Below are 13,656 nucleotides of genomic sequence, written 5' to 3'. Positions count from 1 at the left end.
CTTCTTCCGCCAGACTGCACAAGATCTGTATCTCGCCTGCGACGGCCACCCGGCTTGCCGCCATCCGTTTCCAGTCTACCCGTTCCAGACTATCGGGTGTTGTGAAGGCTTGGGTCGCGAGTGCAGTCGTAACACGATCCTAAAGCCCACGCAGTGTTTTCTGATTCATTGGAGGCCATTGCGAAGGCTTCGACCTGGTTTGTGTCAAGGGTGTCACTGTCGTCTTGTCTTTGCGTTGACTTTTTGGAGTTTTTGATCGTTGAGCCGCGGACTTTGTCGGGCATTAACAAATCGACACTGGACACCCCGTTAAAGAGCATTGGTTGACAGCTAGAAGATAAAACACTGAAGGTACACTCCTGCAAAGAAAAAATGCGAGGAGATGAAAAGGCAGTGGTAGTGGTTTTGGGATGCTCTTTGTGGAAAAGTTTAATGACTGAAAAGCATATCTGTGTTGGCGGTTAGGGGTGGCGGGTGTGTGTAGCGGGTCGAAAGGGGGGGGGGGGGCAGAGAAGGGGGTAGAGCAACGAGAGAGAGAGAGAGAGAGAGAGAGAGAGAGAGAGAGAGAGAGAGAGAGAAAGAGGAGTGGGTGGAAAGAGAGAGAGAGAGAAAGAGAGAGAGAGAGAAAGAGAGAGAGAGAGGGGTAGAGACAGAGACAGAGACAGAGAGAGAGAGAGAGAGAGAGAGAGAGAGAGAGAGAGAGAGAGAGAGAGAGAGAGCGAGCTTTGTCCGTGTTTGCGCGTTCGTGCGTGCATGCCTATTGTTACGTTGTGCGTGTGTGTGCTTGCGCGCCTGTTCGTTTGTGCGATATCAATCTTTAAAACATTTTGAATCGTCCGGGGGCCAAAAGAAATACTGAGATTTTGTTTTTTTACGTGTATCTTGCTTGCAGTATGATCCCAGCGAAGCTGGAGGTATCCCGTGAACGCTATACTGTAATCGATTTGAGAAATGTGCATACGTAGAGGTTACATGCCGAGTCTCAGTGATTATTAAAAATAATGGTCGAAGTTAGCGGATCATGAAAAATGCGAGCTTCAGCGAGCTTTTTCATGACCGCGAACTGAGACCATTATTTTTAATAATCACTGAGACGAGGTGTGTAACCTCTTTATTCCTCCTTTCTTCAGTTATTCCAAAAAAACAGGAGTTTTTGTGCGAAAGTTTGATCGAATCCGAATCACTCAACCAGTCAACCTGCGCAGGCGATCGATTAATGCGCGGTTGTATAGTTCCGTGCAAATCATTCCATTCTGTTAACACTTCTTTTCAGTTTCCCTGTTTTGGACTAAAATCAAGTACACAGATATGCTGTTATTCTGCTGTGGCGGTAAAGGCAGATATTGTGTGTTCTGTTTATGTTTTAGTATCGTTTAGTAAATGTTCTTTCGTCAAATGGGACTAGCAGACGAACTTTTGCACCCGTGTTCCAACGTTAATTACTGTATGAAGTTCAGTTTTCTGGGGAAAATAGTGTATGAAACCGCTTTATGTTGTTTAAATTGATGAGATGTGTGCATTTGGTTGCGTGTGATCTGTTTATAAAATGAAATATTGTTGAAAACTGACCGTCGGATTGCAGTCAGTGTTGTCGAAGAAACTGCGTTAAAAGAAGGGGAACTACTCTTGTCGCCAGAGTATGAGTTACTTGCCTTGGGAATTTGCTTGTGATGAACGGTTTGTGCACTGCAGATCTAGATTCAGAAAACAACCGAACTCATGGATTTTATATGGAGATTCATGTGTTCAGGCCTGTAGTTGTTAATTTAAATGCGGTATGTTTGTATTGTTTGCTCCAGAGATGTATACTTCGTACGTATAGAGCGTTCGGAACTTTTCAGTCGCAAAAGTAGTACCGAAACAGAACAGCTTCTCAACCCATTGCACTATCGAGGATTCAGGCTGTTGCTGGCTCGTTATTTGTTTGGTTGCTGGGTCATTATGTAGAGGTTACATGCCGAGTCTCAGTGATTATTAAAAATAATGGTCGAAGTTGGCGGATCATGAAAAATGCGAGCTTCAGCGAGCTTTTTCATGACCGCGAACTGAGACCATTATTTTTAATAATCACTGAGACGAGGTGTGTAACCTCTTTATTCCTCCTTTCTTCAGTTATTCAAAGAAAACAGGAGTTTTTGTGCGAAAGTTTGATCGAATCCGAATCACTCAACCAGTCAACCTGCGCAGGCGATCGATTAATGCGCGGTTGTATAGTTCCGTGCAAATCATTCCATTCTGTTAACACTTCTTGTCAGTTTCCCTGTTTTAGACTAAAATCAAGTACACAGATATGCTGTTATTCTGCTGTGGCGGTAAAAGCAGATATTGTGTGTTCTGTTTATGTTTTAGTATCGTTTCGGATAATGTTCTTTCGTCAAATAGGACTAGCAGACGAACTTTTGCACCCGTGTTCCAACGTTAATTACTGTATGAAGTTCAGTTTTCTGGGGAAAATAGTGTATGAAACCGCTTTATGTTGTTTAAATTGATGAGATGTGTGCATTTGGTTGCGTGTGATCTGTTTATAAAATGAAATATTGTTGAAAACTGACCGTCGGATTGCAGTCAGTGTTGTCGAAGACACTGCGTTAAAACGGAAGGGGAACTACTCTTGTCGGCAAGAGTATGAGTTACTTGCCTTGGGAATCTGCTTGTGATGAACGGTGTGTGCACGGCAGATCTAGATTCAGAAAACAACCTAACTCATGGATTTTATATGGAGATTCATGTGTTCAGGCCTGTAGTTGTTAATTTAAATGCGGTATGTTTGTATTGTTTGCTCCAGAGATGTATATTTCGTACGTATAGAGCGTTCGGAACTTTTCAGTCGCAAAAGTAGTACCAAAACAGAACAGCTTCTCAACCCATTGCACTATCGAGGATTCAGGCTGTTGCTGGCTCGTTATTTGTTTGGTTGCTGGGTCATTATCGAAAAATAACTAGCTCTACAAGTTTACAGAGGTAAAGAAGCAGAGGGGGGAATAACGAAAAATAACTAGCTCTACAAGTTTACAGAGGTAAAGAAGCAGAGGGGGGAATAACGAATAATACATGATAAAGAAGGATTCTTTGTGCCCGAAAATGGGCCACAGTTGGAGATGGAAGTTCACCAAAAATTGGGACCATACTAACAAAAATACGGTGGGTAAAATTGGCGCCCCCATTTTTTCAGCAAACGCCACCCAAGGCCGCTTTAGACGGGTAGAAATTCCGTAGTTTCCAAGTCTATGAATAAAGCTCGCGTAAGAAGAATACGTCACGGTCGAAAGTCTTTGACGTCAATCAAACACTGTACATGAGGAAGACGTGGAACTTGCGAAGAAAATGCGAAAAAGTGTTTGTGGGTTATCGTCCCTAGTTACATGCTGGCGGCGAAAACAAAATGGCGGATCGCGTAGGTACCGATCGCGTGCGAGGTGGTGGTAAATTGTGCTCGGCTTTTTGTTGCAAGAACGCCCGTTACAAACAGAGCTGCTTCGGAAAAACTTTCCACAAGTTCCCTAAAGAAGAAAAAAGGTGGGTTGTGCAGTGATTATTTCATCAAGTTTACTTTCTTCAGAATGAGAATGCAATGGCTCGAGTCAACTCACTCAGTACTACTACTAGTAGACTACAGCGTCAGCAAGTTCTTACAACTGTGATCGAGTGTGAGTCAGCAGTCAGTACAAAACAACAGTTTACACTTGATGACAAACTACCCGTGGGCATATTTGCCGAAACCTTTATCAAACCTTGCTTACGGGAAAAGTACAGTACAAAAGTACATCACTCATCCGTTTTGCGTTCAGGCAGAGCGTTAGATTTAGACTGAAGATCTGATTTAGCTTTTTTTGTCTTTCCTTTTTGCTTAGTTTAACAATAACATTGTTGTTTTTATTGTCAAACTAGGTGCAGAATATGGATGCAATTCACAAGGCGAGAGGACTTTGAAAAGCTGCAGCCAGCTGATGTTCAAGGTCTCAAGCTTTGTACTGATCACTTTGAGGCCAACCAGTAAAACAATCCTGCAGAGAGGATCACTTGTGTGGAATGCTGTCCCGACATTGTTTGCAGTGCCCAATCCACCACCGAAGGTTATTTATTTATTGGTTTTAGGTTTTTGCAAACCAAAGAAGCACACTATTAAATGCAGGTTGAGTAATGACAAGTTTGAGGCTGATAAGAATTGAAAAAAACAGCATTGTTCCCATCAAATAATGCCTGTTTGCATTTAGCGCAAAAAAATGATAAGGCCAACAAAAAAAAGTTACTTATTTTGGATCGACGTCTTGATTATGATGATATGATGAACTTATTTTGCAAAAAAACAGCCCCAAATGGCAAAAAAAAGTATAGCGTCGGCGTCAACAACAACAAAGTTGTATGTTTTTGGTCACCTGACCCTACCTATGTTTTCCCGACGACCCTAGACTTTTTTTTTTGCATTTTCAAAAATAAAAGGGGTATTCGAAAATCAATTGTTTTCCTGTTTTTCAACAAAATAAGTTAAAAAGATGGTTAAAAAAAAAAGTTTAGAAAAAAATCTCCACCTTTAGTCATGTTAGGCCACAAAAAAAGTCTGTTTAAGGTAACATAGGCCCCCCAAAAATAGCGTCGGTAGGTCGGCTTTTTATTTTTGTATTTTAGCCATCTGAATATTTTAATTTTATTTTTTAATGCCCCCAAAAAGTCTAGGGCCGGTGGGAAAAAAATAGGGTCCGTCCGGATACCGTAAACAGATTATTTTTTGTTTTGCCTTACCAGAAACATACACTTTTTTGTGTGGCCTAAGACCAATGCCATGAAATTGGGAGAATTGTTTCATTGTGACTGGGTGTTGGTTGTGAGTTTGTCAGTTAAAGAGCTGTGCATTTGCAGGTTGCTAGTGGGAGAAAGCCACCATCGCAAAGGGTAGCTACAAATGAAGCCAGCACCGACCTGTCGCCTGATGCACAAATTGTTCAACCAGGTAAGAGATTTTTAACCATGTAGAACACCTTGACATAAAAAAATGTTTAAACCCATCCATTACATAGTTGATAATTGCTGTATAGGGTGACGGGCGCTGTGGCGGGGTGGTAAGACGTCGGTCTATTAACTCGGAAGGTCGAGGGTTCGAATCCCGGTCGCGGCCGCCTGGTGGGTTGTGTGGAGATGTTTCCGATCTCCCAGGTCAACTTATGTGCAGACCTGCTAGTGACTTATCCCCCTTCATGTGTACACGCAAGCACAAGCACAAGGGCGGGGATATAGCTCAGTTGGTAGCGCGCTGGATTTGTATTCAGTTGGCCGCTGTCAGCGCGAGTTCGATCCCAGGTTCGGCGGAAATTTATTTCACAGAGTCAACTTTGTGTGCAGACTCTCGTCGGTGTCCGAACCACCCCCCGTGTATACTACATTGGGTGTGCACGTTAAAGATCCCACGATTGACAAAAGGGTCTTTCCTGGCAAAATTGCTTAGGCACAGTTAATAATTGTGTACCATACCCGTGTGACTTGGAATAAGGCCATGAAAGGTAAATATGCGCCGACATGACTGCAATCTACTGGCCGTATAAAATTTCATCTCACACGGCATCACTGCAGAGCGCCTAGAACTGTACCCACGGAATATGCGCGATATAAGCGTCATTGATTGAAGACCAAGGTCAATTCCATCATTGTTCCACATCGTATCCATAGTTGCTAATACACTTCATTTCTGGCCTGCCTTCCTACGCTATTGTTTATTTTCATTTTGTGATTTAATTACACGTGTTTTAATTTCTTCCAGGTTGTAACTTGTTATGGTTATGTTATTTTATGTGTGTTTTGTGTGTGTGTTTTCTTTTTTAGATGACATTCAGGCGATCCTGGAGGACATAGGATGTAAAGCATCAAAGTCGTCATCCTCCCCATCCCCTCGTGAAGCGGAACTTCGGCAGAAGGTCAACAAACTGAGGAGCAAGGTTTTCGATTAGAAAAGAAAACGATGGAACCCCGTGTAAAACGAGCGAGTAAATTAGCCAAGCCTCCCAAGAAAGACTTTGTAATAGAACAGTTGTCTCATATATTATCAGGCGAGGCGAGCTATTTTGCCATTTATGCCTGTTACATATTTACCGGTTATCTGCTGCTGTGTCCAATCCTGGCAGAGACGGGAACGCATGTTACCAAGGAGCCGAAGGAGAGTCAATGAGATGAGAGAATGTGATTAACAATTGCCAACTCTCTCCGTACAAAGAGGGTCCAAAATTGTATCAAAATATAGATGGTAGGGAATTCAAAATAAAAAAAGACAATAGACAAAACATGTACTTCGGCTCATAGAGCCTTCTTTAATTTTTGACTCATTAAGTCCATGCTCCGAGAGTCCTTTTTTTAATTTTGAATTGCCTACCATCTATATTTTTATACATTTTCAAAAAGATTCAACAGTCACCTTCCGTTATTCTTGAACTTGGCTATCCCAGCCTTACCTCAACATTCGATATTCCTGTGATATTTTTGACGTAAAATCAATTTTTACTGTAAAACTCTTCGGCAAGAGGATTGGTCCAAGCAAACAAATAATAAACTTGTTTACAAAAACTGTATACATGTATTTAGTTAATACCCCAAAAATTGTATAGTATATACAAGATTTTTCCTGATATTTCCGATCAATTGCCTATGGTTTTATTTAGCTAAAAGATTCAAACGTCACACCTATGACTCATGGCTATTTTTAAGGGGGGAGTAGCATCCCTGGTGTGTTGTTTGTGATGTACCTTTTAGTCTGTTCACAGTAACATAGGCACACAAAAAGAGGGGCGGTAGGTCGGCTTTTCTTAATTTTTTTTTAAAACCATCTTTTTACATTATTTTGCAAAAAAACAGGAACAAAATTGATTTTTTTTCTTTCTTTTTCTCCAAATGCCAAAAACAAAAAGGCTAGGGTTGGCGGGGAAAAAATAGGGTTGGTCGGGATACCGTAAACAGACTATTTTGCTTTTTTGCCTAAGCAATGACTAACAAACTTTCTTTAGGGTCTGACATTGTATATACTATACAATTTTTGGGGTATTAACTAAATACATGTATACAGTTTTTGATTCCTTTTATACTTTTTCACAAATTAGCCCCCCCCCCCTTTTTTTTTTGTAGTCTGCCCTGGGGGCGGGAGGTCTCCTAATTTCGGTTTCTAGGGTCACCTTATGCTTCCCCATGAGCTGAGAACTTAATTTAAAATGGGCCTCGATTTTTTTATTTGTATTTTGTAATTGTGCCTTTGTCCAGTCACATGATTTCACTTTGTACTTAAAAACTTGGCACTGTCATTATTTATTGCTATTTATTGTTCAGCTGTTCAGTATTTATTGCTATTGGGCATCAGTTGTTCAGTTGCCCTCTTTCGAATGAGCCATGCATGCATTATGGATGTGTTTAGCGAATTGGGATACCTAAAGCAATGTAAAAGAAGAAACAATGTGAAGCAAACATAGAGCACCAAATAAAATAACCGAATCAGAATGGAAACTTCTTCAGTGTATGTGTGTGTGTGTGTGTGTGTGTGTGTGTGTGTGTGTGTGTGTGTGTGTGTGTGTGTGTGTGTGTGTGTGTGTTTGCTGTTTTAAATACCGAAAATGTGAAAATAAAGCAAGTCACAGCATGAGAAAGATCGACTGTACTAGTCATGACAAAGCAGGAGACAGCCTGGTCAGCATGTAGAAAAGGGGAATAACTCGTATTTAGCCATTCTCATTTCTAAGCATGCCCAATGAGGAAGTTATCCTTCTTCCCATTGTAGTTTCTTTGCGTCAATTAATGCATCATGACGTCATGCCTCCCTGTAGTCTTTCTCTCTCGCGCGGTGTGTGTGTTTGTGTTCATTTTGTGCACATGTGTTAGTGTTACTGTTTGTGTTACGTGTGTGTGTGTGTGTGTGTGTGTGTGTGTGTGCGCACGCGTGCATGAGTCTGTACTCGTGTGTGTGAGTGTGTGTGTGGCATAAGGCCACACCCAGTGTGTGTGTATGTATTTGTGTGTGTGTGTGGGTGTGTGTGTGCGCGCACGCGTGCATGAGTCTGTACTCGTGTGTGTGTGAGTGTGTGTGTACGTGTGTGTGTATTTGTGTGTGTGTGTGTGTGTGTGCGCACGCGTGCATGAGTCTGTACTCGTGTGTGTGTGAGTGTGTGTGGTGTGTGTGTATTTGTGTGTGTGTGTGTGCGCGCGCACGCGTGCATGAGTCTGTACTCGTGTGTGTGTGGTGTGTGTGCATAAGTGTATGTGTGTGCATGTATGTGTGTTTGTTTGTAAAGGTGTGTATGTCCGTCTGTCCATATGTGCGTATGGGTGTGTGTTTTGTGTGTATGAAGTTTTTGTGAGATGGTGAGTGAGTGGGTGTGAGTGAGTGTGTGTATGTGTGCGTGTGTGACTTGGGGTGTGTGTGTGTGTGTGCGTGTGTGTGTGTGTGTGTTTGAGAGAGAGAGAGAGAGAGAGAGAGAGAGAGAGAGAGAGAGAGAGAGAGAGAGAGAGAGAGAGAGAGAGAGAGAGAGAGAGAGAGAGAGAGAGAGAGACGGACGATTGGTCTTTCGCTGGGGGTATGCAGTGCCTTGGCAATGCACATCTACTTAATTGTTATAGATCGCAGTTTTCCGTCAGTTATGTTCGATTGTATCTTCCATTTGCCAACAGCGAACATTAATTCGTTTTTATTCATTACTCAACTGTCGGTAATGAAGCGTGGCTTTTGGTCCTATTTCGCTCGTGTGTTTGCATGAATGCGTTCTGTTTGCCCATTCATGTTTTTGGGTCGTCACCGACACGCTTCGTTTGTTGTCGTCTTGCACCTGCCTACAAATTAGTCGTTGATGCTAATGTGGTGTGTATGTGTGTGTGTGTGTGTGTGTGTGTGTGTGGTGTGTGTGTGGTGTGTGTATGTCACTGTGTGTGTGTGTGTGTGGTGTGTGTGTGTGGTGTGTGTGTGTATGTGTGTATGTGTGACTGTGTGTGTGTTTGTGTATGTGTGTGTGTGTGTGTGTGTGTGTGTGTGTGTGTGTGTGTGTGTGTGTTTGCGTGTGTATGTATGTGTGTGTACGTGTGTATGTGTGTGTGTGTGTGTGTCTGTCTGTCTGTCTTTCCCTACATCTGACTGTATAATTGAAAAACTTCAATTTCCTTCTTCTTTTTCAGTGGAGTCGCTCTTTACATACAATTTCCTTCAAAGATGTTAAACTTTTTTTTCAAGCTTGCAAGCAACAAAACTTTCAGTAATTCGGTTCCTTCCCCCCATGCAAATTACAACGTCATTTCCCACTTTCTTTTCCTCCGAAAGGTCACAAAAGGAGTCTCTTCCTATCCCTTGGCTGTGTTTGGTTGTGTAATTATACCTTCACCCCACCCCACCCCCACCCTCTCTCTCTCTCTCTCCCTTTCTGTCTGTCTGTCTGTCTGTCTGTCTGTCTGTCTGTCTGTCTCTCTGTCTCTGTCTCTGTCTCTGTCTCTGTCTCTCTCTCTCTCTCTCTCTCTCTCTCTCTCTCTCTCTCTCTCTCTCTCTCTCTCTCTCTCTCTCTCTATTCGTGTAAATATGTGATAAGATTAGTCCCTTTCTTGAAGAGGGCTTGTTGAAAAAAGCTCGAAAAAGTAAATGTGATTTGATTTGATTTGATCTCTCTCTTGCTCTTGTCCATCGTGATATTATTTACAATAAGTAGCAAAGCAGAAAAAGAAGTAGAAGGAAAAGAAAACGAACAACGAAGAAGAAAAAGTAATGAATACCCGGAGTGTACCCTCCCCCCTATATATATAGCAGGCAACCAGAGGTATGGGTCGCGACACGGAGCCAATTTTCACCTCCTCCAAAGAAAGTATTTGTCCCTTTTTACATTTAGTCAAGTTTTGACTAAATGTTTTAACATAGAGGTGGAATCGAGACGAGGGTCGTGGTGTGTGTGTGTGTGTGTGTGTGTGTGTGTGTGTGTGTGTGTGTGTGTGGGTGTGGGTGTGGGTGTGGGTGTCTGTCTGTCTGTGTGTGTGTCTGTGCGTGTGTGTGTGTAGAGCGATTCAGACAAAACTACTGGACCGATCTTTATGAAATTTTACATGAGAGTTCCTGGGAATGATATCCCCGGATTTATTTTTCTTTTTTTCGATAAATACCTTTGATGACGTCATATCCGGCTTTTTGTAAAAGTTGAGGCGGCACTGTCACACCCTCATTTTTCAATTAAATTGATTGAAATTTTGGCCAAGCAATCTTCGACGAAGGCCGGACTTCGGTATTGCATTTCAGCTTGGTGGCTTAAAAATTAATTAATGACTTTGGTCATTAAAAATCTGAAAATTGTAAAAAAAATAATTTTTTTTATAAAACGATCCAAATTTACGTTCATCTTATTCTTCATCATTTTCTGATTCCAAAAACATATAAATATTGGATTAAAAACAAGCTCTAAAAATTAAAATATAAAAATTATGATCAAAATTAAATTTTCGAAATCAATTTAAAAACACTTTCCCCTTATTCCTTGCCGGTTTCTGATTCCAAAAACATATAGATATGATATGTTTGGATTAAAAACACGCTCAGAAAGTTAAAACGAAGAGAGGTACAGAAAAGCGTGCTATCCTTCTCAGCGCAACTACTACCCCGCTCTTCTTGTCAATTTCACTGCCTTTGCCACGAGCGGTGGACTGACGATGCTACGAGTATACGGTCTTGCTGAAAAATTGCATTGCGTTCAGTTTCATTCTGTGAGTTGGACAGCTTGACTAAATGTTGTATTTTCGCCTTACGCGACTTGTTCTTCTTCTTCTTCTTCTTTCGTTTGCACTGCTGTGAGCTATGCATGTAAAAACACTGTCGCTTTCAACTTGTGGGATGACTCTGGCAGTTCCGTTTCTTGTGGAATGAAAAGGTCTGAAATCTGCATGTTGCTGTGTCTGACCTTTCTCTTGTGCTAACGGGACGTGCTCTTTTGTTAGTTCGCGATGCGTTTTTGCGGTACGGACTGATTGAGTCTAGAATTTGCTGATTATTGTTTGTATGGAGCAGGGGATGCGTCTGTTCAAAACATGCAAATTGAGCCTGTGGGTTGAACAAGTTGCTGTTTTGATGAAATCTGAGGGTAGTCAGTAAATTGAGTTATCTTGAAGTCCGAAATCCGTGATTTTGTAAGTCTTCCACTATGATTTGCATAACTTCATACCGTAACTTTAAGAGAGAGAGAGAGAGAGAGAGAGAGAGAGAGAGAGAGAGAGAGAGAGAGAGAGAGAGAGAGAGAGAGAAGTCTGAATGTTTTAATGAGTAGGCCTTGGGCCCTTTTCATAGAGATGAGCACATCTCAAGCACCAGCATACAAATGCACACAGTAAACAAACACAAGAACATCCTACTCATTGTATATAATCCGTCGCGATATAACCTTGAACGGTTGAAAACGACGTTAAACACCAAATAAAGAAAGAAAGATTATATATAATCCTATTCCAATAATTCCGGTGTGCTTTTCACACAGCGAGAGAGAGAGAGAGAGAGAGAGAGAGAGAGAGAGAGAGAGAGAGAGAGAGAGAGAGAGAGAGAGAGAGAGAGAGAGAGTCTGGAGTCTGGATGGTTTATTGATTGGGCCTTGGGCCCATTTCAATTCGGGGTGTACACATTTTCATCATTCATGCTTCATGAAAAATAATCATTTTAATATTAATCATAATAAAATAAATCATCATCATCGTAATGACAGTCGACATGACGACTGTGGAAACAGGCATTTACAACAGCAAAACGTTTGGAAAAGGACAGTAAGCATCAGCACAAAATCCAGTCTCTGTCGCACTTCACTCATGTCTCTCTGTCCTCTTTCCGTCCATCCATCCATCCATCCATCCATCCATCCATCCAGCCATCCATCCATCCATCCTTCTATCCATCTCGTGTCCCTCTGTCCTCCATCCATCTAATCAACCGTCTGACTGTCCAACCATTCATCCGTCATCCATCTATTCATCACTCCATCTATCCCTTCACATGCCCTTTCACACGCAAATCTGCAAGCAGTTATATGCATAATCGTTGCATCTCTGATACATAGCATCACATTAACGTTTTCAAAAAAGACAAAACTGTATTACTGTTTTTTAAGCAATGGACAGAAAGCAGCAAAAATAGCATACACATAAAACAAGCTCGTGCAATATCTCATATTCACTGTCCCCACTCACTGCGTATTTTAAACGCGTTCATGATGAAGGTTGCAAGTCTAAGTAATATTGATCTGTTTGGTGTCGCTAGAAGTAGCGCCAGTTTAAAGCTTGATGGGCGGTTGTAATATTTTGCAGGTATGTAGTACTCGCGAATACCAGCATATTTTGGACATTTCAAAACAAAGTGAATTTCATCTTCGGTCTCGTTTGCGCAGAATGGACACAAGTAATCTTCAGCAGTTGACGACCGAGTGTGTCGTAATCGATGCACTTTGAGTGGCGAGACACCAAGTCTTAACCTAATCAGGCAGTTTCTTGCTTTGACGTGCTTCAGGTCATTTAAGTATGAAGACATAGATAAGGCTGACTTGAAAGTGCTATAGAAAAGGAATCGTTCTTTACTTTGTACTGTTTCTATCCACTCTTGCTTGTATAATGTGACTAGTCTGTTCTTGAATTCCGTTATGAACGCATTTTCATTTCCAACGCCTTGTTGAATCCAAACTTGGTCAAAGCCGTATTTGTACAGCACATAGCAAACTGATGACGCCCATGTTCTTTTATTTTGTTCGTGTAAATAAAGCAGCATTTTATAAGCTTTTTGTGGCAATCGATGACTAGGCATTTTCAGGATGCGCAACCAAAATCGTATGGACTTAACAAACGTGTTGACAAATAACGGGTGTCTGCCAGTTTCTCCATACACAAGTGTGTTTGGTGTTTTTATGCTTGTGTTCAGAAACCTCTTAAGGGCAAACAGATGCACCTTTTCGATAGGTGAATGGTCTGCATCAAGGCCCCAGACTTCTGCCGCATAATTGAGCATGGGCTGGATCTGGGAGTCGAATGTAGAGAGAGAGAGAGAGAGAGAGAGAGAGAGAGAGAGAGACTGAGTCTGTAACTGAACTTTATTACCAAAGGATAGAGACAGACAGAGACAGAAAGACAGAGAGAGAGAATTGAATTGAATTAAAATTTATTTTACGAGGGTAACAGAATAAGCAATGTATTCATGCTTTTTTTCATCCGGCCCTCGCCCATTGAGGGGTAACAAACAAGAAGAAATAGAAGATAAGTTTAACTATAGTGCAAATGACATATTTACCATAAATAACATGTCAAGCAACCAATAAGAAATTTTAAGATGCATTGTGATTCTTTAGTAATGCTTGGAAATTATATATAACAGAAAAATATTTGTTTGTATAAAAAGAAATATAAAAGAATCCTTCATGCATTATATATAATCATGTTTTTTCAATATAATTAGAGAGTAAAGTTATATTTTGCCAGCTGCTTGATAATATTTCTTGTAAGTTTTGTAAAAGAAACAGCATGTAATATTCCTTGAATGATGTTTCATGAATTCGTAATTTCTTCTTCTTCTTCGGCGTTCCAGGAATTCGTAATTCAATTATATTAGGAATGGCGTTCCACATAATTGCTCCATAATATGATAGACTCGACTTGTACAGGTCAATTCTTGGAGTTGGGGTAATTAATTTGTTACATTTTCTA

General features: G+C 41.2%; 1 protein-coding gene and 1 long non-coding RNA gene across 2 annotated transcripts in view; both read left to right on the top strand.

Moving 5' to 3' along the window:
* The window catches only part of LOC138951912 (uncharacterized), a 162,577-nt gene that overhangs the window by 49,702 nt on the left and 99,219 nt on the right, over positions 1-13,656 (top strand). The gene's annotated exons all lie outside the window — the stretch shown is intronic.
* LOC138951890 (uncharacterized) lies at positions 3,289-7,470 on the top strand. The gene is made up of 3 exons (XR_011451243.1): positions 3,289-4,073; positions 4,858-4,948; positions 5,815-7,470. It is a non-coding gene; the product is annotated as an uncharacterized lncRNA (long non-coding RNA).

The sequence above is a fragment of the Littorina saxatilis genome, linkage group LG17 (assembly GCF_037325665.1).
Source record: "Littorina saxatilis isolate snail1 linkage group LG17, US_GU_Lsax_2.0, whole genome shotgun sequence".
In the NCBI taxonomy this organism is placed as follows: domain Eukaryota; kingdom Metazoa; phylum Mollusca; class Gastropoda; order Littorinimorpha; family Littorinidae; genus Littorina; species Littorina saxatilis.
The sequence above is the reverse complement of the archived record's forward strand: the minus strand, read 5'-3'. Positions and strand labels throughout refer to the sequence as shown.